General features: G+C 53.3%; 2 long non-coding RNA genes across 2 annotated transcripts; both read right to left on the bottom strand.

The window, feature by feature from the left end:
- Window positions 1–1,081: 1,081 nt before the first annotated feature.
- On the bottom strand, window positions 1,082–8,799 carry LOC142088908 (uncharacterized). Its single transcript, XR_012676063.1, has 5 exons — window positions 7,510–8,799; window positions 6,556–6,979; window positions 4,453–4,516; window positions 2,472–3,956; window positions 1,082–1,214 (listed from the first exon to the last, which is right to left on the bottom strand). It is a non-coding gene; the product is annotated as an uncharacterized LOC142088908 (long non-coding RNA).
- Window positions 8,800–16,269: 7,470 nt separating this feature from the next.
- LOC142088904 (uncharacterized) lies at window positions 16,270–25,790 on the bottom strand. Its single transcript, XR_012676062.1, has 6 exons — window positions 24,501–25,790; window positions 23,547–23,970; window positions 21,444–21,507; window positions 19,463–20,947; window positions 18,074–18,205; window positions 16,270–16,692 (listed from the first exon to the last, which is right to left on the bottom strand). It is a non-coding gene; the product is annotated as an uncharacterized LOC142088904 (long non-coding RNA).
- Between the last annotated feature and the right edge of the window lie 749 nt (window positions 25,791–26,539).

The following is a 26,539-nucleotide window of genomic DNA, read 5'->3' as shown; positions in this document are numbered from 1 at the left end:
CTCGGCAGCCCATACAACGGGCAAAGCTAACAACCTGAGAAGGAGGCACAGGGTGTAGCAGTTTCTGCAACAACCATACTTCCCAGCCTGCTTATGGAGCACAAGGCACTTTAAAGCAGCAGGAAAGAACAAGGATGGCCTAGCAAGATGGCAGGAATAACACGGAGAGCCTAAAGCATTTAAGCCAGGCAGGGCTTGCAACTCACCTTGTGTCATGGTTTAATCCCAGCCGGCATCTAAGCACCACACAACCACTCACTCGCTCCCCTCCCTCAGTGGAATGGGGTAGAGAATTGGAAGGGCAAAAGTGAAAAAACTCCACTTATAAGGAAAAGGGGGGGGGGGACCAAAAAAACAACAACAGAGAAAAACCCAAGACAGGCAAGCAGTACAAATGAAAACAATTGCTCGCCACCAACCGACCGATGCCCAGCCAGCCGCAGCCCAGCAGCGGCCCCCCTGGCAACCTCCCCCCTAGTTTTATTACATGACATCATACGGTCTGGAATATCCCTTGGGTCAGTTGGGGTCAGCTCTCCCAGCTGTGTCCCCTCCCAAACCCTTGTGCACCCCCAGCCTGCTCGCTGGCAGGGCAGGCTGAGGAACAGAACAGCCCCCAGCGCTGTGCAAGCGCTGCTCAGCAGGAACTAACACACCCCTGCGTCATGAACGCTGTTTTCAGCACATACCCAAAACGCAGGAGGAGGGAGAGCGGGGTGGGAGTGGGGTGCAGGGGAGTGGGAGGGGGGTGTCAGAGTTGGGCGGAGGGCAGGTTGGCGGGGCAGGCAGCACCCCAGGGGTCCGGGGCAGAGGGGTTACGGGGAGGCAGTGCGGAACACGGGGGGGTGGGAGGAGGGAGAGGAGAGAGGAGGGCAGTGCGGCACGAGGTAGGAGGGCAGGGGATATGGGGGGCGTGGCGCGGGGGAAACAACAACCTCGCGCGGGGGAAACAACCTCGCGCGGGAAAGGAGGGGCGGACACTGGGAGGGGTGTGTGTGGGTAGAAACATGCATGGGGGAACATGCGTGGGGATGACCTACACCAGGGGGTCCACCCAGGACCATCCACAGCAGATAACTCACCTGGGATACTCCGCAACAGATAAAACAGTTCCCGATAACTGACCCACACTGGATGACCCACACTGGATGACCATGAGCGATGCCCCTCAAATGGCTGGTGTTTCACCCCAAATTGGGGGGTTTTTTGCTTTTCTATAATATAAAAATTGGGGTTTTTTTCCTTTTCCAAAATATTCAATTTGGAGGTTTTTCAATGCTTATTCACAACAAAAATTGGTGATTTTTGCTTTTGGTTTTGTGCATGAAAATGGGGGTTTTTTTGCTTTCCGGCTGCCCAAATCCAGGTGGATTTGGCTCTCCCGGGAGCTCCAAGTTGGGTATTTTTCCCCCAGAATTGTGGGTTGTTTTTTTTTCAGCCCTTGCAGGCCCTGAATCAGGGGTTTTGTGGTATTTTTATGCCATGGCGGCAGGTCCCGCTCTCTGTGCACGGTCCTGCAGGGGAAAGTCCCTGTTGGGGGAACTGGCCCCAAACCAGGATGGGAAAAGGCGGAAAAGGAGAACAGGGAAGAGGCAGCTTTTGAAAGCGCTTTTATATCTTCAGCAGAGAGGTGTTTCGGGGGACGGGGTGGGGTGTGTCGAGTTTTATAGACTTAGATATCTATTTAGACTTAGATATCTATTTAGACTTAGATATCTATTTAGACTTAGATATAATCTCTTAGATTACATACAATATCTATTTAGACTCTCTAGGTAACACGTAGTAAGTGTAGATAGCTATATCTATTCAGACTTTTTTCTATTTTAAATTCCTTCGTATATAAAATATATCATCCTTTTTGCATTTTAAAGTCCTTTATTTTTTAATTTATATATATACACGAGTTATTTTTGTATTTTAAAACCCTATATATGTCTTCCAAATTTTTTTATACTCTAAAATCCTTTATATACTATGACAGATATAGGTTCTTATTTTGAAATCCTTTTATACATATAAATGAATATTATTTTTCAATATATATAACAACGAGAGACTTTTCTCTATTTCAAGGCCTCACACACGTATTTACAGTTTTTAAAAATTTTTAACCCCCCCCCCCCATGAATTTTCAGGCATTTTTTGGGCTGTGACCCCCTTTTTTGGGGGGGATCCCCCCCATGACCCCCCATTCCCCACTCACCTGCTCCTCCACGGCATCATCACCCCCGCGGTGATGTTGGGGTGCCCCAAATGACATCATCACCCCCCCAAAAAGGCACAAAACGAGGGAAACGGCCCCAACCGGCAGCTCGTTACTTTAATAATGCCATTTACGTATGTACGCACGCACCCCCGCCAAAAAGGGGGGCTCTGCTAGAAAAATAAAGGAGGGGCGGCCCCCCCCAAACGGTTGCAGCCCCCCCCCCCCCAGCCCCTGTCCCGCAGGCTGGCAGCTGGCCCCTTACCATCAGCACGCCTAACGACCGGCAGGCAAACCTGGGCTGGGGGTCTCTCTTGAGCAGCACGGGACGCTTACATCTGAAAAACAAAAATCCCAAATGACATTTCAGCATATTAAAAAAATAGCAGCACCGAAGGAAGCAGAGGAATTCAGTCGGATAAGGGATAGGGTAGTAGTTGAGCTAAAGGAGGATGCTAGGCAAACAGGTCAGCTCGAAATACAACACGGCCTTTAAAAGCTCGAGCGATTCGAACGCTTAAAATCAGCATTAAGACTAATTGACACGATTTTGAACACGTTCTTCGCAGAGAAGTAAACGCTCTTGCTGGTGTTGGAAAACGCCTCGTCCCTTCCTTACAGCACCGCTGCAGGGAGATAACCCCGTGAGGCTGCAGGACAAGGGTGTACCGTAATCAGAATCTACGCTCACGGATCCACCACCACAGCTCCAGCCCTTGCGCTGCTGCTGCTGCTGCTGCGCATCTTGCTTGCTTGGTCAATAAAGCTGAAAGTGAAGTGTAAAACTTTGAAGAGTAAAATGAAAAAGAAAGAACAAATCTCAGCAATTCATTTTATGCTAAAAAGGTGCGCGTATGTTTATACACGTACAAGAAGAATACTTATGCTATAAAAATATTTGATTTTCCTTTTGCATTAATTTAAATTGCATAGCTGTGAATTCATACCGTTAAATTATCTACCTCCAAAATACACAGCTATCATTTGACCAGGGGTTTTGCGTGTGTTACATGACTAGGAGGGACGCCTGGCCAGCTGCGCCGAGACCGATGCTACCGAACTGCCGGGGAAAAGCGCCATTGAAAGCGAGACAGAAATAAAGGACTTCAGAGCACTCTGCCAAAAGATTGGGAAAAAAAACCCGTAACGTTCAGTTGCCTCTTTTTAAACATTTAGAACAACTACCTAACTGCTTAAGTACACCTAATAAATTATACGCTACAGCTATTCGGCAGTTGCAGTTTAAACAACGCAAATCAGTTTGTAAATTATACAGTTTTAACTTTCTTTTTTAAAATTCATTTATGATAGAAAAATCAGTGAGATAAGAGATCTCCCATATAGTTTCACTTTTTTTTTTGGGGGGGGGGGGGGGGGGGGGAGCGGGGAGCAGGCGGTGGGGAATATGAAATCCCCACTGCTGCAATAGATAAGGCTACCAAAAGGGATTGGCAGATTTGCTAATGCTTTTGGCTGTACCCAAGCATGCGGAGGAACGCGTTTTTATGATATCTCGACTGTTACACCTGAGAACCAAAGATCAGCGATACATCGACTGTTGGAAGACGTGCTGCGCTTAGGTCTTTGGAAGGAAATCGACTTACTACTTTGTTTTTTTCCAGAGAGAGTGAAAAGTCTCGTTGCGGATGACTTCTGCCAAGTACATCATCTCTGAAGATGCATTCTGATGGGAAACACGTCAGGACTCGCTGTCGCTAGTTATGAGGCTGCTAACGCTTCTCGGGAAAGCCTGGAAAACACACCGAAGCGACGCCGATTTGTCCCGTTTTGTCCACGTCTCTTCTTTGACCTTGATGGCTTTTAGCACAGATGCTAGTATCTCAGTAAGGTTTTCGAGTACTACTGTAAGGTATTTTAAACACCTACTGACCGAAAAAGCATAAAGCTTTTATCGTGAATACAAAGTCTGTTTCTCCCGAACATCCGAACTCCTACAAACGGTTCCTTTCCTCTTCTAGTCCAACATTACTTTCGCAGCACCCTTTAATAGTAAGCACACAGAAACAGAAGACTGTGCTTGCAGGAAGAGAAAATAGACGGAGGGAAGCAAGCTTTGCATAGGCGTACCACGCTCCAGAACAGACCTTATTTATTTTTAGTATTTGTGTTAAAATATTTCACATAAAAAAAAATATAGAAGGAGAGTTGCCACATTCTTAACGTTAACTGTAAAGTCCATACTACAAGCACCTTAGGAAAAATGCAGACACGTATCACAGACGTACCTCGTACTTGCAGACCACTATGGATCCTTTCCATCTGTCTCGTACTTTCACGGCAGTTGTCATTCTGCTGAGACGAATGGAAAAAAAACCCAACGTTTAGCACAAAGCTTCCTTTTCTGTGAAGACTACAACTGAGAGGAGGAAAAAGTATTTTGCATCATCTTTGGTACAGTTGTTGAGACAGGCCGCTAGAGCTTCTACATGTTTTAGACAACCGTGCCTTTTTGTTGGCTCATTGGCAGTTTTAGTTTCGCTAGAACTCACTTTCCTAGAGACACGCAGGTGACAGACACAGATACCTACATACGTTTTCCCAAGCCTAAGCATAGCCGAGATTTCCTCACCCTATACGTCCCAAGTTGAGTGTTTTTGTTAAAGAGTACAGCAACCCATCTGTCCTCGTGAACTCGCTGCAAAAGAGGAATCCTTTTTTCCAGGCCGTTTCTCCAAACGGTCAAGATCTTTTAAAACTGCAGTTGTGCCACCAAACCTGCTCAGGGTCCCTCCCAACCTTCGACCGTCATTAGATTTCACGGGCACACGCTCTATTCCGTCTTCCAACAGCAAAAATACATAACGCTCTCAGACCCCGAGCGCAACCCTACGGACGTCCACACACACACCTCGCTGTTTTGATGAGGAGCCACTGAGCACCCCTGCGAGCACAGCGGGATCACGCGCAAGATCGGTGTCCTGGTTTCGGCTGGGATAGAGTTAATTTTCTTCCTGGTATCTGGTATAGCGCTCTGTTTTAGATTCAGTACGAGAAAAATGTGGATAACGCGCTGATGTTTTAGTTGTTGCTAAGCAGCGCTTACGCTAGTCAAGGGCTTTTCAGCTTCTCATGCCCTGCCAGCGAGAAGCTGGGAGGGACCTTAGCCAGGACAGCTGACCCAAACCGGCCAAAGGGATAGTCCATACCATATGACGTCGCGCTCAGTATATACGCTGGGGGAGTTGGCCGGGGGGCGGCGACCGCCGCTCGGGGACCGGCTGGGCATCCGTCGGCGGGCGGTGAGCAATCGCATTGTGCATCGCTTATTTTGTATATCCTTTTATCATTATGATTGTTTCCCCTTCCTTTTCTGTCCTATTAAACTGTCTTTACCTCACCCCACGAACTTCACTTTTTTTTCCGATTCTCTCCCCCATCCCACTTTGGGGGCAGGGGGAGTGAGCGAGCAGCTGCGTGGTGTTTAGCTGCCTGCCAGGTTAAACCACAACAATCCGCTTCACCTACTCCGATTTCAGCAAATGCAGTTTTCGAAGCTTTAAACTGAAAACCGTATCTTGACACTTTGCCACGGTAGAAATGATCCGTAACCAGAACTCTACAAAAACGCAGTAACACAAATTGCAAACCCACAGTAGCGACAGCTTCAGAAATATTTCGACCGGGAACAAGGGAGAAAAACAATACAGTTTCATCTCACGCACAGGAAAGCAGCAGGCAGAGAAAAGGGTCGGCATTCGTAGCCCTTGCAGAACGCAGGCATTCTCCTTCCATTCCTATACCCGTCTCTTAGGTCGAAATATCACAACACTACTACGGCAATATCGAGAGTAGGGAACAACAGCCCTGCCACTGGATGCGCTACTGACTGATGCTATTTACATAGCAGGACACCTAGACAGAGGGGCATGTTTTTCCACACACAACCCTGAACTTCCTGAAAGTTTATGTTTACCAAAACTAGCCATTTGGAACACATTGCCAAACGATGTTTGGCAGTAAGACTTTGATGTGTTTGACGCATACAAATTTGTGGTAACTTGCTACTTGCTTCCTGTTGTTGTTGTTCTTCCTTCAGAAATTCTACTTGTAGCCACGTTATTCGCTACTGGTTCAAGCATTTACCTTCCAGGTATTACCAGCACATTTACACAGGCAAGTAACTACGTTGCTCTTCTAAAACTACCCGAGTGAAAATTACAGCCACGAAAGAGGAGTGACAGAGAAGAAAAGGAGAGGTCAGGCAGCGAGAGAGCTCTGCAGGCTGCCACCGGTCAACAGCGCACTCTTAAAAAACAAACAAACAAAACCCAACACAAACACAAAAACCCCACAAAAACCAACAACAAAACAAAACCTTGACGTTGTACCTTTTTTTTCTTTTGGAGCTCGTCCCTGTCTCAGCATGTTGTCTTGTCAGAGCATGAAGTGCAGACGATCTGTATCCCGATGACATCTGCATGTGATGAATACGTGTTCAGAAATAGTCCAGATCTGTAAGACTTATGTCATTTTTGTGGTTTTAAGAATCATAACTCAATTTTATTGACCGATGCATTTGCGAGGAAACTAAGTAACTTTTAAAGGTAGCCTCTCCTTGGGGAGAAAAATGTGAAAAAAATTCAGATTCACAGCTCCCAACCATGACAGAGCAGCGGGGAAATTAATGAAAGTGAAGACCAACAGCAGCAACATTAAGCGACATTTGGCTTTAATTCTGATCACGTACTTAAGCGACTCTCCAAGTCTATACCTCGATCCTATGAATGACTAGCCCTTTTTTGGAAGGACAAACTGTCCTAGTTTCGGCTGGGATAGGGTTAAATTTCTTCCTAGTGCTGTGTTTTGGATTTAGTAGGAGGAGAATGTTGATAACACACTGATGTTTTCAGTTGTTGCTAAGTGCCCTCCTAGTCCAAGGACAGCTCCCGTGCCTACTGACTGAGCTAGGTACACAAGATGGGAGGGAACATAATCAGGACAGCCAGCCCAGCTGGCTAATGGGGTATTCCATACCATGTGATGTCATGCTCAAGTATATGAACGGTAGGCGTGATCCAGGAAGTACCGATCGCTACTTGGTTATCGGTCAGCGCGGGTGGTGAGCAATTGTATTGTGTATCACTCATTTTGTATATTCTATCATTATTATTATTATTATTTTCCCTCTTCTGTTCTATTAAACTGTCTTTATCTCAACCCACGAGTTTTTCTCGCTCCTACCCTTCCGATTCTCTCCCCGTCCCACTCGGGGGGGCGGGGGGGGAGTCAGCGAGCGGCTGCGTGGTATTTGGCTGCCTGCCAGGTTAAACCACGACACAAACTTTTTTCCTTAAAAGTCCTAGATTGAAGACTCCACTGAACAGAACATGGATTGAGCCACAGGACAACATGCCATCAACACTCTAATGAAAAAAAAAAAAATCAAGTAAAAATCAAGTTTAAATATCAGTTTCCGTCGTGTTTCATTCATTACATTTCTAGTGTTACCTAGGTGCTCAAAAATCAACTATACTGACACCACATATTACTAAAAATTGAGTTATGCATATAAAAATAAAAGGCTATTTCCAACCTGCCCATAAAATCAGTATGAACAAACAGAAGAGAAACACTTGACCCTAAAGAAGGTCACAGGCAGCTCTTAATTTATCGTAGATGAAAGTTCATTCTTTTACCTGAAAGGAAAACATTCGTAACTACCCGGGGACCAATTCAGGAACGAGGCATGCTCTGTTAACGGCAACTGTTCATCAGCTTTTCTGCACTGGCAGCAAATTTGCCTTTTCCCTGGGTTTGATGTGGAGTAGCTGCAGCGTCCTTGAACGCGCCAATGTTTCTCCCCGCTCCCCCAGCCCCACACGTGCCATTACCCGAGCAGCAAGCGGCATCAGCCACGCACGATTTTCTTCACGTGACGCAGAAGGTGACGCTGGGAAAAGAGGAGGCACAAAATGAACCTGTTTGTCACACCCAGCCAACGGTGAAAACACAGGGAAGGATTCTGCCGTGCGGGGCCACGCCGTGCACCCCGGGAGCTCCAGCCGGCCGGTTTCTCTCCCCTTTGCTAGGTACCGCGGAGACACCGCCGCCTCGTGCTGCCGCCTGGCCCCTGGGAGAGCCGGGAGACCCCCACCTCACTTCAGCCCTCGGGAACGGGACCGGGAGAGACCCTCCACGCAGAGAGAGGCACGTGGCGTGGATTTAATCCCCGAGGGAAGAGGCCGGGCTGCCCGCTGGCAGAAGGACAACTCGCCTCCCTGCCGCTCGGAGCTCCTTGCTGGGGACAGCCCTGCCTGCGCCTGGCTGCTCTTCAGCCGTGCTGGGAGTGCAGTCCGGCCGACGGATGCTCTGGCAAATAGACACTGCAGCGAATCGCAGCTCCTGCTCATTACAGCTGCAGGTAATTTTGCCTCTGGCTAAGGCATGCCCCAGACAGCGGACACCCCGTCTCGTTCCAGCTCCTGCTTGCTACGGTTCTGGCTAATTGAAGCTCCAGCTCTGCACTGAAGCTCCCGTTGATTTCAGCTCCTTCTCCTTACAAGCTCAAGCTATTTGCAACAGCCTGGGCTTTTGACAAGGTCGTAAATCAATCGCTGTCAAACCTTGACTATTAGGATTAAATATCATAGTTGTACATTGTATATATATTAATTAGTTTGTACAACTAATTAGTTAATAACTATTCTAAGCAGTCAACAAGGAAGAGCTGGACTCGAAGAGGGCGTGCGGGGTCTGAAAAGCAGAGACCACCCAGACGTTGAGTTTGGCCTGGTGCATGCCGGCCTCCCGCACTTCAGGGTCCAGCAGGACCAGACCCCCGCCCCTGGGGAGGGTCCACGCACCCTGCCCACCCCCTGCTTTCCCCTGCAGCCCCCAATGCCCTCCCACCCCCCCGCACAAACGGCCAAACCGGCTTCTGCTTTGGGCCCCCAAACCAGCTCACTTAGCGCCCATTTCTGAGCCCATAAACCCAGCTGCTGCGCCTCTTCTCAAGTCCCAAAGATGCCCCCGGGGAGGGCAAGCGCTTGTGTGATGCTTCTGGCAGAAACGGGGCTGATCCCGGTGCCGGGGGAGCAGAGGAGAGCTGGCTGGGACCAGCTTTTGCTCCTGGAACAACCCCAAGTCCCTGCTCCGAGGTCTTCCCCTTGGGGCCCTGGGGTGGACTTGTCCCTCCCCTTAAAATGCTCCAGCAGTTTCGGGGGCAGAAGGCCGTTTCTAATCCCTCTCTCCAGCAGCTCCTCCCTCGACTCGGCCCGTGAAACCCCCACACTCGAGCACCTCGCTGGGACGGGCAGCCTCCATTGCCTACAGGTTGCCCATCTGCCTGCAGGGAGGGCTGGGGGGTCCCCGTCCCCACGGGGCTACAGTAGGAACTCGCAGGGGGGGTCTGTTTGCACACAGCGCCGCCGCCGCCCCTCCCCCCCCCCGGCCCCACTGCGCGGCCCCCCTAGGGCACACAGCCCCCCCCCCAGCCCCACTCCCCAGATGCTCACAGCCCCTCCTCCGCCTGGAGCCCCCCCCCAGCCCCCCTCCGCGGAGCCTGCAGGACCGCCCCCCCCGCCACAGCCCCACTCCTCGGCTCCCCGGGCCCGCGGCCCCTCACACTCACGCTGCGCCGCCGCTTCGGTGCACACCCCGCCGCGCGCCCCGTTGAAATACCCTCCGCAGCCAATCAGCGCGCGGCTCCACCGGACCGCCCGCGCGGGGCACGCCGGGAGTTGTAGTCCCCGCCTCCGGAGTGCGCATGCGCACGGCGCCTCGTGCAGCGCGGCTGCCTCTACATCGATACCCGTACAATGGTGGTGATCGTGCACCGACCCTGGTGCAACCCTTGTGCCCCCCATGCTCGCAGCCCCTCCCCAGTGTTTGCAAGCACCTCCCAGCCCCAGGACCCCCGGTGTTCACAGCACCCGACCCACAACCATTTTCCAGCCCCCTGGGAGCCCCAAGCCCCACTCGCAAGTCCCGCCAGGACCCACAGCCCCATTCCCCAGCTCCTTGGGGCACCGCAGCCCCCCCAAGCCCCACTCCCCAGCCCCCCTAGAACACACAGCCCCACTCCTCAGCGCATCTAGGGCACACAGCCCCCCCAGCCCCACTCCCCGGCCCCCCCGGGATACACAACCCCCCCAGCCCCACTCCCCGGCCCCCCCGGGACGCACAGCCCCCCCCAGCCCCACTCCCCGGCCCCCTCCGGGACGCGCAGCCCCCCCCAGCCCCACTCCCCGGCCCCCTCCGGGACGCGCAGCCCCCCGCCAGCCCCACTCCCCGGCCCCCTCCGGGACGCGCAGCCCCCCGCCAGCCCCACTCCCCGGCCCCCTCCGGGACGCGCAGCCCCCCCCCAGCCCCACTCCCCGGCCCCCTCCGGGACGCGCAGCCCCACTCCCCAGCGCATCTAGGGCACGCAGCCCCACTCCCCAGCGCATCTAGGGCACGCAGCCCCCCAAGCCCCACGGCCCCCGGTCTCCCCTCAGCCCGCCGCCGCCGCCGCCGCCGCCGCCGCCGCCGCCGCCGCCGCCGCCGCCGCCGCCGCCGCCGCCGCCGCCGCCGCCGCCGCCGCCGCCGCCGCCGCCGCCGCCGCCGCCTGGGTGCAGACCCCGCCGCGCGCCCTGTTGAAATATCCTCCGCAGCCAATCAGCGCGCGGCTCCTCCGGGCCGCCCGCGGGGGGCACGCCGGGAGTTGTAGTCCCCGCCCCGGAAGTACGCATGCGCACGGCGCCTTGTGCAGTGCGGGGGGCTGTGCAGGGACCCCCGTGCAACGGTGGTGATTGTGTAGGGACCCTTGCGCACGGGGGGTCGGTGTGTGGAGACCCCCGTGCGATGGGGGGGGCAGTGCAGGAAGACCCTTATGCAACTGGTTGGTGTGCAGGGGACCCTTGTGCAATGGCGGGCAGGTGCACGGGGACCCTTGTGCGATGGTGGCGATTGTGCAGGACCCTCGTGTGACAGCGGTAGTTGTGCAGGACCCTCGTGTGACAGTGGTGGTTATTTTTCTCTTGGGTTTGGGAGCAAAACAGCCGGTGTCTGAAACCACTGGGGTGTTTTGACTGCTGCTGGGCAGGCTCGAGGCCGCCTCCGGTTCTCACGTGGCTCCCATGGTGTGCGTGGACCCTCCTGCAACGGGTGCGGGTGTGCAAGGAGGGCGATCCGGGGTAGGGGTCCCTCTCTGGAGGCACCCAGCTCGAGCTGGCACCTAAGAACTAATCAAGGAGTAATGAGGAACCTACTCTTGGACCTGATGTTAACCAGCGGGATCTCAGGGTCAGACCCTGTTACGGTGATTGGACCCTGGGGAGGTGGCAGAGGGTGCCCTGGACAGATTGGGGGGGTTCCCTGGGGAGGAGGGGAGCCCCCACCCCCCCGACTGTGGGCACTCCCCCTAAGGAGCAGAGCATGGTGCAAGACTTTAGGGGGGATGAGGGTCAGCGGGACCCCGAGACGGCGGTGCCGGCTCTTCCCAGCATCTCCCCAGGCACCTGCCGTGCTGAGAGGAGGGGGGGGGTGTGTCTCAGGGCTGGGGGTGACCGTGGGGATGGGGGGGGGGCCTCGGGATGGGGCGGGAGGGGGAATCCTGGGGTCCGAGAAGGACCCTGGGAGTGGAGTAGGGGGACATTTGGGGACAGAGGTGTTTCTCGGGAGATTGGGGACGCCATGTGGGGGGTTGAGACTGGGAGGGATGACCCTGGGGAGGTGGGGGGCACTCTGGGGAGAAGGGATCCCACCCCCCACACCTGCAGCGACCCCCAGCGGCAGCTGGGACCCCGACCCACTGGGGGAACAGGATGGGAATGATGGGGACTGTCCTGGTTCCGGCTGGGACAAAGTTAACCTTCTTCCCAGTAGCTTGGGGGGTGTGCTGTGTTTTAGGTTCGGTGTGAAAGGAACGTTGATGGCCCATTGATGCTTTGGCTGTTGCTGGGTGATGCTTGCACCGGGAGTGGGGAGCACAGCCGGAGTGGTGGACCCAGCTGGCCAATGGAGTATTCTATACCATGTGACATCATGCTCAGTATAAAAAACAGGTATGTGGGGGGGCTCGCCCCCCGTTCGTGACACGCGGTCGGCGGTCGGTGAGCGGTTGTGTTGTGCATTGCCTGCTTTGTGTATTCTGTTATTGTTGTTGTTCTCATTGTTATTATTACTGTTCTACTTAGTTTTATTTCAATTATTAAACTGTTTTTATCTCAACCCGGGAGCTTTCCTACTTGTGCCCTCCCGATTCTCTCCCCCATCCCACCGGGGGGGGTGTGATCGAGCGGCTGCGTGGCGTTTATTTTTGCTGGCTGGGGTTAAACCACGACAGGGACTCACTCATGGATACTGCACAGGTAATAAAATAGTTCATGCTGCACCCTGTTGTCGGGTCTCTGGGGTGCCCTGGGCCCTGGGCGCCGAGTCCCCACCCCAGCCAGCCCTTCCCGGGGGTCCCCAGGCTGCCGGGCTCCTCTGGCCCCAGCCGGCGGGAGCTGTGTCCTCCCAGCCGCTGGCCACGCAATGGCAGCACTGACCCACGGCCACGCGGAGACAGGGCTGGGGGATGCCTGTGCTCCACCTGGGTCTGCAGGGCTTGCGCAGGGGGGATCCGGCATCCTGCAGCACCGCTCCCACCCTGGGGACCCCAAACACCCCTGGGGCAGACGGTGTCCCCAGCGTGTCCACCTGACGGGGGTGGCCTGTGCCCCTGCACACCCGTGTGCGTGGCGGGGGGGGGGGGGGCCTTGCTGTCCCTGTCGCTGGTGGCAACCGGCATGGGGGGAAGGTGACAGTGAGGGTTCCCGCCAGTGGCCCGGAGCTGGTCACCGCTGGGGGGTCAGGGGACAAGCAGGGCCAGCACCAAGGAGCGATGGCAGCACAGCCCACTCTCTGGGGGTCCCCGCCCCCTGTCCCCAGGGGTGCCCTCCGTCCCCGTGTTTTATTGGGGGAACACAGAGCCCAAAGATCAGCCACAGGGACAGGGGACGGGGAGCTGCCCCAGGGCTGGGGACAGGACCGGGACACGCCGACACTCTTGGGGGCGCTGGCATGCGAGGGGGGGCAACCTAACTGTTGCCGCCCGGGATGAGGAATGCACCGGGATGAGGGATGCACCGGGATGGGGACCGCGAATGGAGGGGCCAGAGCCGGCGCGCGGACGCCGGGCTGCAGTACCACGCTTCGGCTTCGGGGCGGCAGCAGCGAAGGCGGCGGCGGCGGCGCGGCTGCGCACCTGTGCGGTGCCGGCGCTGCAGTACCGCGATTCGGCCACGGGGCGGCAGCACCAGCGAGCACCCGCCGGGCGGCGCGTGCCCGGGGGCGGCACCGGCGCTGCAAGTCCGCGCTTTGCGCGCCCAGCGCCCGCCGGCACCGCGCACGTGGGGCGGCAGCAGCGTATCCTTACCCGGACGAAGCAACGAAAGCGGCGGCATCACCCCGCAGGAACCACAGTACGACATTGGCGTTACTGGCGGGCGGCAGCGCGGAGAAGGGGGGCGCCAGCGCGCATGCGCGGCTCAAGACCTGCAGTACCGAGCTTTGGTCGCTCGGTGGCAGCAGCGAGCAAAGAAAAGCGCGCCAGCGCGCATGCGCGGCTCAAGAGCTGCAGTACCAAATTTTGGTCGCTCGGTGGCCGCAGAGAGCAAAGAAAAGCGCGCCAGCGCGCATGCGCGGCTCAAGACCTGCAGTACGAAATTTTGGTCGCCCGGTGGCAGCAGCGAGCAAAGAATAGCGCGCCAACGCGCATGCGCAGTTCCCACGCGGCAGTACCGAATTCTGGTCGCTCGGTGGCAGCAGCGAGCAAAGAAAAGCGCGCCACCGCGCATGCGCGGCTCCCGACCTGCAGTACCGAATACTGGTCGCTCGGTGGCAGCAGCGAGCAAAGAAAAGCGCGCCACCGCGCATGCGCGGCTCAAGAGCTGCAGTACCGAATTTTGGTCGCTCGGTGGCAGCAGCGAGCAAAGAAAAGCGCGCAACTGCGCATGCGTCGCGCCCGCGCTGCAGTACCGAGTTCTGGTCGCTCGGTGGCAGCAGCGAGCAAAGAAAAGCACGCCAGCGCGCATGCGCGGCTCAAGAGCTGCAGTACCAAATTTTGGTCGCTCGGTGGCAGCAGCGAGCAAAGACAAGCGCGCCAGCGCGCATGCGCGGCTCAAGACCTGCAGTACGAAATTTTGGTCGCCCGGTGGCAGCAGCGAGCAAAGAATAGCGCGCCCCTGCGCATGCGCGGCTCCCGATCTGCAGTACCGAATCCTGGTCGCTCGGTGGCAGCAGCGAGCAAAGAAAAGCGCGCCACCGCGCATACGCGGCTCAAGGGCTGCAGTACCCAGTTTTGATCGTTCGGTGGCAGCAGCGAGCAAAAAGAGGCGCACCAGCGCGCATGCGCGGCTCAAGACCTGCAGTACCGAATTTTGGTCGCTCGGTGGCAGCAGCGAGCAAAGAAAAGCGCGCCAGCGCGCATGCGCGGCTCAAGAGCTGCAGTACCGAATATTGGTCGCTCGGTGGCAGCAGCGAGCAAAGAAAAGCGCGCCAGCGCGCATGCGCGGCTCAAGAGCTGCAGTACCAAATTTTGGTCGCTCGGTGGCCGCAGAGAGCAAAGAAAAGCGCGCCAGCGCGCATGCGCGGCTCAAGACCTGCAGTAGGAAATTTTGGTCGCCCGGTGGCAGCAGCGAGCAAAGAAAAGCGCGCCAACGCGCATGCGCAGTTCCCACGCGGCAGTACCAAATTCTGGTCGCTCGGTGGCAGCAGCGAGCAAAGAATAGCGCGCCACCGCGCATACGCGGCTCCCGACCTGCAGTACCGAATACTGTTCGCTCGGTGGCAGCAGCGAGCAAAGAAAAGCGCGCCAACGCGCATGCGCGGCTCCCGAGCTGCAGTACCGAATTTTGGTCGCTCGGTGGCAGCAGCGAGCAAAGAAAAGCGCGCCAGCGCGCATGCGCGGCTCAAGAGCTGCAGTACCGAATTTTGGTCGCTCGGTGGCAGCAGCGAGCAAAGAAAAGCGCGCAACTGCGCATGCGTCGCGCCCGCGCTGCAGTACCGAGTTCTGGTCGCTCGGTGGTAGCAGCGAGCAAAGAAAAAGCACGCCAGCGCGCATGCGCGGCTCAAGAGCTGCAGTACCAAATTTTGGTCGCTCGGTGGCAGCAGCGAGCAAAGACAAGCGCGCCAGCGCGCATGCGCGGCTCAAGACCTGCAGTAGGAAATTTTGGTCGCTCGGTGGCAGCAGCGAGCAAAGAATAGCGCGCCCCTGCGCATGCGCGGCTCCCACGCTGCAGTACCGAATCCTGGTCGCTCGGTGGCAGCAGCGAGCAAAGAAAAGCGCGCCACCGCGCATACGCGGCTCAAGGGCTGCAGTACCCAGTTTTGATCGTTCGGTGGCAGCAGCGAGCAAAAAGAGGCGCACCAGCGCGCATGCGCGGCTCAAGACCTGCAGTACCGAATTCTGGTCGCTCGGTGGCAGCAGCGAGCAAAGAAAAGCGCGCCACTGCGCATGCGCGGCTCCCGAGCTGCAGTACCGAATTCTGGTCGCTCGGTGGCAGCAGCGAGCAAAGAAAAGCGCGCCACTGCGCATGCGCGGCTCCCGAGCTGCAGTACCGAATTCTGTTCGCTCGGTGGCAGCAGCGAGCAAAGAAAAACGCGCTACTGCGCATGCGCGTCTCAAGAGCTGCAGTACCCAATTCTGGCCGCCGGGTGCCACCGCCGTCTCACCGACCCTTTCCCCATCTCTCCGCCCAGTTCGTACCATCGAAAGATGGTAACTGCTTACTGGGGGCACTGGGCTTAGATTTCTCTGCCCTTTTCCCACTCGCGGCCCGGGCACTAATCTTCGTCACCTCTGTATCAAAAACACCCGGTGGCTCCAGCATTTCAGTCCTTTCCCTTCGGCTGCTTTAAAAGTCCGGTGGTATCAGTCTGTGCCCCCCAGACCATTACCTGGGGAGGAGAAGCAGCACGGGGAACCCGTGGAACAGGTTTCTTTCTAACCCAGAGGAAGCCCCAGGGATTGCTGTCTCGGTCTGCATGTGGCATCTGGGTTGTGGCAGTGACAGCAGCGACTCAACAGATGCCGGAGAGAGATTTAAAAAAAAAATAAGGCAACACAGGTGACACCCTGAAAGCAGGAGAGGGGCAGCTATGTCGATCAGGAAACCGCGCTTCTGAGCAGACCCGGTGCCAGTGGCTGATCTGCAAACGAGCGATACGCTGGTGGTCCTGGGGCTTTGTTGTGGTGTTTGCACCTTTCCTCACCTCTGTGCTATCAGCACTCTGCTCTCCTCATCCTGCACACACACAAGGCTTGCCATGCAGGGCTTGTCACTTGGAGGAGAGACACTGCACGACGTCACTTACCACCCTGCCCTCCAGCGTGCAAAGTAATTAGAAATGAAGCAGGGAAAGCGAAGAGGCATGTTGGTGTATTAGGTGTCCTCAGCAGATGACCGTAGAGCCGGCAGGTTCCATCCTTGCTCTGTACAGGGCGCGTAGCTCTGCACTCCTTGCCGCTCCTGCCAGCAAGCGTCACAGTTGCACTTTGCTGCCTGCAACACGCAGTACTTAGTGGGCTGGAGGGGCTGTTCTGCCAACGTGACAGGTGAGCAGCTCGGTTCCCTTAGCTGCTGTCCTGGTTCCAGCTGGGACTGGGTTAACTTTCTTCCCAGTAGCTTGGGGGGCGTCTTAGTTCGACTGAAGCGTGCAGCAGCCTGTCGTCATCCCAGCCCCTCGCCCTCGAGCGAGTGGCTGCCTGTAGCAGCGGCAGAACCGCTGCTGCGCAGAGGGGAAAGGAATGGCTTGGCGTTAAGCTCTGCAGGCTGCCTGCGTCCCGTGCAGAGCCGACGACCTCGGCAGCCCATACAACGGGCAAAGCTAACAACCTGAGAAGGAGGCACAGGGTGTAGCAGTTTCTGCAACAACCATACTTCCCAGCCTGCTTATGGAGCACAAGGCACTTTAAAGCAGCAGGAAAGAACAAGGATGGCCTAGCAAGATGGCAGGAATAACACGGAGAGCCTAAAGCATTTAAGCCAGGCAGGGCTTGCAACTCACCTTGTGTCATGGTTTAATCCCAGCCGGCATCTAAGCACCACACAACCACTCACTCGCTCCCCTCCCTCAGTGGAATGGGGTAGAGAATTGGAAGGGCAAAAGTGAAAAAACTCCACTTATAAGGAAAAGGGGGGGGGGGACCAAAAAAACAACAACAGAGAAAAACCCAAGACAGGCAAGCAGTACAAATGAAAACAATTGCTCGCCACCAACCGACCGATGCCCAGCCAGCCGCAGCCCAGCAGCGGCCCCCCTGGCAACCTCCCCCCTAGTTTTATTACATGACATCATACGGTCTGGAATATCCCTTGGGTCAGTTGGGGTCAGCTCTCCCAGCTGTGTCCCCTCCCAAACCCTTGTGCACCCCCAGCCTGCTCGCTGGCAGGGCAGGCTGAGGAACAGAACAGCCCCCAGCGCTGTGCAAGCGCTGCTCAGCAGGAACTAACACACCCCTGCGTCATGAACGCTGTTTTCAGCACATACCCAAAACGCAGGAGGAGGGAGAGCGGGGTGGGAGTGGGGTGCAGGGGAGTGGGAGGGGGGTGTCAGAGTTGGGCGGAGGGCAGGTTGGCGGGGCAGGCAGCACCCCAGGGGTCCGGGGCAGAGGGGTTACGGGGAGGCAGTGCGGAACACGGGGGGGTGGGAGGAGGGAGAGGAGAGAGGAGGGCAGTGCGGCACGAGGTAGGAGGGCAGGGGATATGGGGGGCGTGGCGCGGGGGAAACAACAACCTCGCGCGGGGGAAACAACCTCGCGCGGGAAAGGAGGGGCGGACACTGGGAGGGGTGTGTGTGGGTAGAAACATGCATGGGGGAACATGCGTGGGGATGACCTACACCAGGGGGTCCACCCAGGACCATCCACAGCAGATAACTCACCTGGGATACTCCGCAACAGATAAAACAGTTCCCGATAACTGACCCACACTGGATGACCCACACTGGATGACCATGAGCGATGCCCCTCAAATGGCTGGTGTTTCACCCCAAATTGGGGGGTTTTTTGCTTTTCTATAATATAAAAATTGGGGTTTTTTTCCTTTTCCAAAATATTCAATTTGGAGGTTTTTCAATGCTTATTCACAACAAAAATTGGTGATTTTTGCTTTTGGTTTTGTGCATGAAAATGGGGGTTTTTTTGCTTTCCGGCTGCCCAAATCCAGGTGGATTTGGCTCTCCCGGGAGCTCCAAGTTGGGTATTTTTCCCCCAGAATTGTGGGTTGTTTTTTTTTCAGCCCTTGCAGGCCCTGAATCAGGGGTTTTGTGGTATTTTTATGCCATGGCGGCAGGTCCCGCTCTCTGTGCACGGTCCTGCAGGGGAAAGTCCCTGTTGGGGGAACTGGCCCCAAACCAGGATGGGAAAAGGCGGAAAAGGAGAACAGGGAAGAGGCAGCTTTTGAAAGCGCTTTTATATCTTCAGCAGAGAGGTGTTTCGGGGGACGGGGTGGGGTGTGTCGAGTTTTATAGACTTAGATATCTATTTAGACTTAGATATCTATTTAGACTTAGATATCTATTTAGACTTAGATATAATCTCTTAGATTACATACAATATCTATTTAGACTCTCTAGGTAACACGTAGTAAGTGTAGATAGCTATATCTATTCAGACTTTTTTCTATTTTAAATTCCTTCGTATATAAAATATATCATCCTTTTTGCATTTTAAAGTCCTTTATTTTTTAATTTATATATATACACGAGTTATTTTTGTATTTTAAAACCCTATATATGTCTTCCAAATTTTTTTATACTCTAAAATCCTTTATATACTATGACAGATATAGGTTCTTATTTTGAAATCCTTTTATACATATAAATGAATATTATTTTTCAATATATATAACAACGAGAGACTTTTCTCTATTTCAAGGCCTCACACACGTATTTACAGTTTTTAAAAATTTTTAACCCCCCCCCCCCATGAATTTTCAGGCATTTTTTGGGCTGTGACCCCCTTTTTTGGGGGGGATCCCCCCCATGACCCCCCATTCCCCACTCACCTGCTCCTCCACGGCATCATCACCCCCGCGGTGATGTTGGGGTGCCCCAAATGACATCATCACCCCCCCAAAAAGGCACAAAACGAGGGAAACGGCCCCAACCGGCAGCTCGTTACTTTAATAATGCCATTTACGTATGTACGCACGCACCCCCGCCAAAAAGGGGGGCTCTGCTAGAAAAATAAAGGAGGGGCGGCCCCCCCCAAACGGTTGCAGCCCCCCCCCCCCCAGCCCCTGTCCCGCAGGCTGGCAGCTGGCCCCTTACCATCAGCACGCCTAACGACCGGCAGGCAAACCTGGGCTGGGGGTCTCTCTTGAGCAGCACGGGACGCTTACATCTGAAAAACAAAAATCCCAAATGACATTTCAGCATATTAAAAAAATAGCAGCACCGAAGGAAGCAGAGGAATTCAGTCGGATAAGGGATAGGGTAGTAGTTGAGCTAAAGGAGGATGCTAGGCAAACAGGTCAGCTCGAAATACAACACGGCCTTTAAAAGCTCGAGCGATTCGAACGCTTAAAATCAGCATTAAGACTAATTGACACGATTTTGAACACGTTCTTCGCAGAGAAGTAAACGCTCTTGCTGGTGTTGGAAAACGCCTCGTCCCTTCCTTACAGCACCGCTGCAGGGAGATAACCCCGTGAGGCTGCAGGACAAGGGTGTACCGTAATCAGAATCTACGCTCACGGATCCACCACCACAGCTCCAGCCCTTGCGCTGCTGCTGCTGCTGCTGCGCATCTTGCTTGCTTGGTCAATAAAGCTGAAAGTGAAGTGTAAAACTTTGAAGAGTAAAATGAAAAAGAAAGAACAAATCTCAGCAATTCATTTTATGCTAAAAAGGTGCGCGTATGTTTATACACGTACAAGAAGAATACTTATGCTATAAAAATATTTGATTTTCCTTTTGCATTAATTTAAATTGCATAGCTGTGAATTCATACCGTTAAATTATCTACCTCCAAAATACACAGCTATCATTTGACCAGGGGTTTTGCGTGTGTTACATGACTAGGAGGGACGCCTGGCCAGCTGCGCCGAGACCGATGCTACCGAACTGCCGGGGAAAAGCGCCATTGAAAGCGAGACAGAAATAAAGGACTTCAGAGCACTCTGCCAAAAGATTGGGAAAAAAAACCCGTAACGTTCAGTTGCCTCTTTTTAAACATTTAGAACAACTACCTAACTGCTTAAGTACACCTAATAAATTATACGCTACAGCTATTCGGCAGTTGCAGTTTAAACAACGCAAATCAGTTTGTAAATTATACAGTTTTAACTTTCTTTTTTAAAATTCATTTATGATAGAAAAATCAGTGAGATAAGAGATCTCCCATATAGTTTCACTTTTTTTTTTGGGGGGGGGGGGGGGGGGGGGAGCGGGGAGCAGGCGGTGGGGAATATGAAATCCCCACTGCTGCAATAGATAAGGCTACCAAAAGGGATTGGCAGATTTGCTAATGCTTTTGGCTGTACCCAAGCATGCGGAGGAACGCGTTTTTATGATATCTCGACTGTTACACCTGAGAACCAAAGATCAGCGATACATCGACTGTTGGAAGACGTGCTGCGCTTAGGTCTTTGGAAGGAAATCGACTTACTACTTTGTTTTTTTCCAGAGAGAGTGAAAAGTCTCGTTGCGGATGACTTCTGCCAAGTACATCATCTCTGAAGATGCATTCTGATGGGAAACACGTCAGGACTCGCTGTCGCTAGTTATGAGGCTGCTAACGCTTCTCGGGAAAGCCTGGAAAACACACCGAAGCGACGCCGATTTGTCCCGTTTTGTCCACGTCTCTTCTTTGACCTTGATGGCTTTTAGCACAGATGCTAGTATCTCAGTAAGGTTTTCGAGTACTACTGTAAGGTATTTTAAACACCTACTGACCGAAAAAGCATAAAGCTTTTATCGTGAATACAAAGTCTGTTTCTCCCGAACATCCGAACTCCTACAAACGGTTCCTTTCCTCTTCTAGTCCAACATTACTTTCGCAGCACCCTTTAATAGTAAGCACACAGAAACAGAAGACTGTGCTTGCAGGAAGAGAAAATAGACGGAGGGAAGCAAGCTTTGCATAGGCGTACCACGCTCCAGAACAGACCTTATTTATTTTTAGTATTTGTGTTAAAATATTTCACATAAAAAAAAATATAGAAGGAGAGTTGCCACATTCTTAACGTTAACTGTAAAGTCCATACTACAAGCACCTTAGGAAAAATGCAGACACGTATCACAGACGTACCTCGTACTTGCAGACCACTATGGATCCTTTCCATCTGTCTCGTACTTTCACGGCAGTTGTCATTCTGCTGAGACGAATGGAAAAAAAACCCAACGTTTAGCACAAAGCTTCCTTTTCTGTGAAGACTACAACTGAGAGGAGGAAAAAGTATTTTGCATCATCTTTGGTACAGTTGTTGAGACAGGCCGCTAGAGCTTCTACATGTTTTAGACAACCGTGCCTTTTTGTTGGCTCATTGGCAGTTTTAGTTTCGCTAGAACTCACTTTCCTAGAGACACGCAGGTGACAGACACAGATACCTACATACGTTTTCCCAAGCCTAAGCATAGCCGAGATTTCCTCACCCTATACGTCCCAAGTTGAGTGTTTTTGTTAAAGAGTACAGCAACCCATCTGTCCTCGTGAACTCGCTGCAAAAGAGGAATCCTTTTTTCCAGGCCGTTTCTCCAAACGGTCAAGATCTTTTAAAACTGCAGTTGTGCCACCAAACCTGCTCAGGGTCCCTCCCAACCTTCGACCGTCATTAGATTTCACGGGCACACGCTCTATTCCGTCTTCCAACAGCAAAAATACATAACGCTCTCAGACCCCGAGCGCAACCCTACGGACGTCCACACACACACCTCGCTGTTTTGATGAGGAGCCACTGAGCACCCCTGCGAGCACAGCGGGATCACGCGCAAGATCGGTGTCCTGGTTTCGGCTGGGATAGAGTTAATTTTCTTCCTGGTATCTGGTATAGCGCTCTGTTTTAGATTCAGTACGAGAAAAATGTGGATAACGCGCTGATGTTTTAGTTGTTGCTAAGCAGCGCTTACGCTAGTCAAGGGCTTTTCAGCTTCTCATGCCCTGCCAGCGAGAAGCTGGGAGGGACCTTAGCCAGGACAGCTGACCCAAACCGGCCAAAGGGATAGTCCATACCATATGACGTCGCGCTCAGTATATACGCTGGGGGAGTTGGCCGGGGGGCGGCGACCGCCGCTCGGGGACCGGCTGGGCATCCGTCGGCGGGCGGTGAGCAATCGCATTGTGCATCGCTTATTTTGTATATCCTTTTATCATTATGATTGTTTCCCCTTCCTTTTCTGTCCTATTAAACTGTCTTTACCTCACCCCACGAACTTCACTTTTTTTTCCGATTCTCTCCCCCATCCCACTTTGGGGGCAGGGGGAGTGAGCGAGCAGCTGCGTGGTGTTTAGCTGCCTGCCAGGTTAAACCACAACAATCCGCTTCACCTACTCCGATTTCAGCAAATGCAGTTTTCAAAGCTTTAAACTGAAAACCGTATCTTGACACTTTGCCACGGTAGAAATGATCCGTAACCAGAACTCTACAAAAACGCAGTAACACAAATTGCAAACCCACAGTAGCGACAGCTTCAGAAATATTTCGACCGGGAACAAGGGAGAAAAACAATACAGTTTCATCTCACGCACAGGAAAGCAGCAGGCAGAGAAAAGGGTCGGCATTCGTAGCCCTTGCAGAACGCAGGCATTCTCCTTCCATTCCTATACCCGTCTCTTAGGTCGAAATATCACAACACTACTACGGCAATATCGAGAGTAGGGAACAACAGCCCTGCCACTGGATGCGCTACTGACTGATGCTATTTACATAGCAGGACACCTAGACAGAGGGGCATGTTTTTCCACACACAACCCTGAACTTCCTGAAAGTTTATGTTTACCAAAACTAGCCATTTGGAACACATTGCCAAACGATGTTTGGCAGTAAGACTTTGATGTGTTTGACGCATACAAATTTGTGGTAACTTGCTACTTGCTTCCTGTTGTTGTTGTTCTTCCTTCAGAAATTCTACTTGTAGCCACGTTATTCGCTACTGGTTCAAGCATTTACCTTCCAGGTATTACCAGCACATTTACACAGGCAAGTAACTACGTTGCTCTTCTAAAACTACCCGAGTGAAAATTACAGCCACGAAAGAGGAGTGACAGAGAAGAAAAGGAGAGGTCAGGCAGCGAGAGAGCTCTGCAGGCTGCCACCGGTCAACAGCGCACTCTTAAAAAACAAACAAACAAAACCCAACACAAACACAAAAACCCCACAAAAACCAACAACAAAACAAAACCTTGACGTTGTACCTTTTTTTTCTTTTGGAGCTCGTCCCTGTCTCAGCATGTTGTCTTGTCAGAGCATGAAGTGCAGACGATCTGTATCCCGATGACATCTGCATGTGATGAATACGTGTTCAGAAATAGTCCAGATCTGTAAGACTTATGTCATTTTTGTGGTTTTAAGAATCATAACTCAATTTTATTGACCGATGCATTTGCGAGGAAACTAAGTAACTTTTAAAGGTAGCCTCTCCTTGGGGAGAAAAATGTGAAAAAAATTCAGATTCACAGCTCCCAACCATGACAGAGCAGCGGGGAAATTAATGAAAGTGAAGACCAACAGCAGCAACATTAAGCGACATTTGGCTTTAATTCTGATCACGTACTTAAGCGACTCTCCAAGTCTATACCTCGATCCTATGAATGACTAGCCCTTTTTTGGAAGGACAAACTGTCCTAGTTTCGGCTGGGATAGGGTTAAATTTCTTCCTAGTGCTGTGTTTTGGATTTAGTAGGAGGAGAATGTTGATAACACACTGATGTTTTCAGTTGTTGCTAAGTGCCCTCCTAGTCCAAGGACAGCTCCCGTGCCTACTGACTGAGCTAGGTACACAAGATGGGAGGGAACATAATCAGGACAGCCAGCCCAGCTGGCTAATGGGGTATTCCATACCATGTGATGTCATGCTCAAGTATATGAACGGTAGGCGTGATCCAGGAAGTACCGATCGCTACTTGGTTATCGGTCAGCGCGGGTGGTGAGCAATTGTATTGTGTATCACTCATTTTGTATATTCTATCATTATTATTATTATTATTTTCCCTCTTCTGTTCTATTAAACTGTCTTTATCTCAACCCACGAGTTTTTCTCGCTCCTACCCTTCCGATTCTCTCCCCGTCCCACTCGGGGGGGCGGGGGGGGAGTCAGCGAGCGGCTGCGTGGTATTTGGCTGCCTGCCAGGTTAAACCACGACACAAACTTTTTTCCTTAAAAGTCCTAGATTGAAGACTCCACTGAACAGAACATGGATTGAGCCACAGGACAACATGCCATCAACACTCTAATGAAAAAAAAAAAAATCAAGTAAAAATCAAGTTTAAATATCAGTTTCCGTCGTGTTTCATTCATTACATTTCTAGTGTTACCTAGGTGCTCAAAAATCAACTATACTGACACCACATATTACTAAAAATTGAGTTATGCATATAAAAATAAAAGGCTATTTCCAACCTGCCCATAAAATCAGTATGAACAAACAGAAGAGAAACACTTGACCCTAAAGAAGGTCACAGGCAGCTCTTAATTTATCGTAGATGAAAGTTCATTCTTTTACCTGAAAGGAAAACATTCGTAACTACCCGGGGACCAATTCAGGAACGAGGCATGCTCTGTTAACGGCAACTGTTCATCAGCTTTTCTGCACTGGCAGCAAATTTGCCTTTTCCCTGGGTTTGATGTGGAGTAGCTGCAGCGTCCTTGAACGCGCCAATGTTTCTCCCCGCTCCCCCAGCCCCACACGTGCCATTACCCGAGCAGCAAGCGGCATCAGCCACGCACGATTTTCTTCACGTGACGCAGAAGGTGACGCTGGGAAAAGAGGAGGCACAAAATGAACCTGTTTGTCACACCCAGCCAACGGTGAAAACACAGGGAAGGATTCTGCCGTGCGGGGCCACGCCGTGCACCCCGGGAGCTCCAGCCGGCCGGTTTCTCTCCCCTTTGCTAGGTACCGCGGAGACACCGCCGCCTCGTGCTGCCGCCTGGCCCCTGGGAGAGCCGGGAGACCCCCACCTCACTTCAGCCCTCGGGAACGGGACCGGGAGAGACCCTCCACGCAGAGAGAGGCACGTGGCGTGGATTTAATCCCCGAGGGAAGAGGCCGGGCTGCCCGCTGGCAGAAGGACAACTCGCCTCCCTGCCGCTCGGAGCTCCTTGCTGGGGACAGCCCTGCCTGCGCCTGGCTGCTCTTCAGCCGTGCTGGGAGTGCAGTCCGGCCGACGGATGCTCTGGCAAATAGACACTGCAGCGAATCGCAGCTCCTGCTCATTACAGCTGCAGGTAATTTTGCCTCTGGCTAAGGCATGCCCCAGACAGCGGACACCCCGTCTCGTTCCAGCTCCTGCTTGCTACGGTTCTGGCTAATTGAAGCTCCAGCTCTGCACTGAAGCTCCCGTTGATTTCAGCTCCTTCTCCTTACAAGCTCAAGCTATTTGCAACAGCCTGGGCTTTTGACAAGGTCGTAAATCAATCGCTGTCAAACCTTGACTATTAGGATTAAATATCATAGTTGTACATTGTATATATATTAATTAGTTTGTACAACTAATTAGTTAATAACTATTCTAAGCAGTCAACAAGGAAGAGCTGGACTCGAAGAGGGCGTGCGGGGTCTGAAAAGCAGAGACCACCCAGACGTTGAGTTTGGCCTGGTGCATGCCGGCCTCCCGCACTTCAGGGTCCAGCAGGACCAGACCCCCGCCCCTGGGGAGGGTCCACGCACCCTGCCCACCCCCTGCTTTCCCCTGCAGCCCCCAATGCCCTCCCACCCCCCCGCACAAACGGCCAAACCGGCTTCTGCTTTGGGCCCCCAAACCAGCTCACTTAGCGCCCATTTCTGAGCCCATAAACCCAGCTGCTGCGCCTCTTCTCAAGTCCCAAAGATGCCCCCGGGGAGGGCAAGCGCTTGTGTGATGCTTCTGGCAGAAACGGGGCTGATCCCGGTGCCGGGGGAGCAGAGGAGAGCTGGCTGGGACCAGCTTTTGCTCCTGGAACAACCCCAAGTCCCTGCTCCGAGGTCTTCCCCTTGGGGCCCTGGGGTGGACTTGTCCCTCCCCTTAAAATGCTCCAGCAGTTTCGGGGGCAGAAGGCCGTTTCTAATCCCTCTCTCCAGCAGCTCCTCCCTCGACTCGGCCCGTGAAACCCCCACACTCGAGCACCTCGCTGGGACGGGCAGCCTCCATTGCCTACAGGTTGCCCATCTGCCTGCAGGGAGGGCTGGGGGGTCCCCGTCCCCACGGG

The sequence above is a fragment of the Calonectris borealis genome, chromosome 15, assembly GCF_964195595.1.
Source record: "Calonectris borealis chromosome 15, bCalBor7.hap1.2, whole genome shotgun sequence".
Classification (NCBI taxonomy): Eukaryota; Metazoa; Chordata; class Aves; order Procellariiformes; family Procellariidae; genus Calonectris; species Calonectris borealis.
The sequence above is the reverse complement of the archived record's forward strand: the minus strand, read 5'-3'. Positions and strand labels throughout refer to the sequence as shown.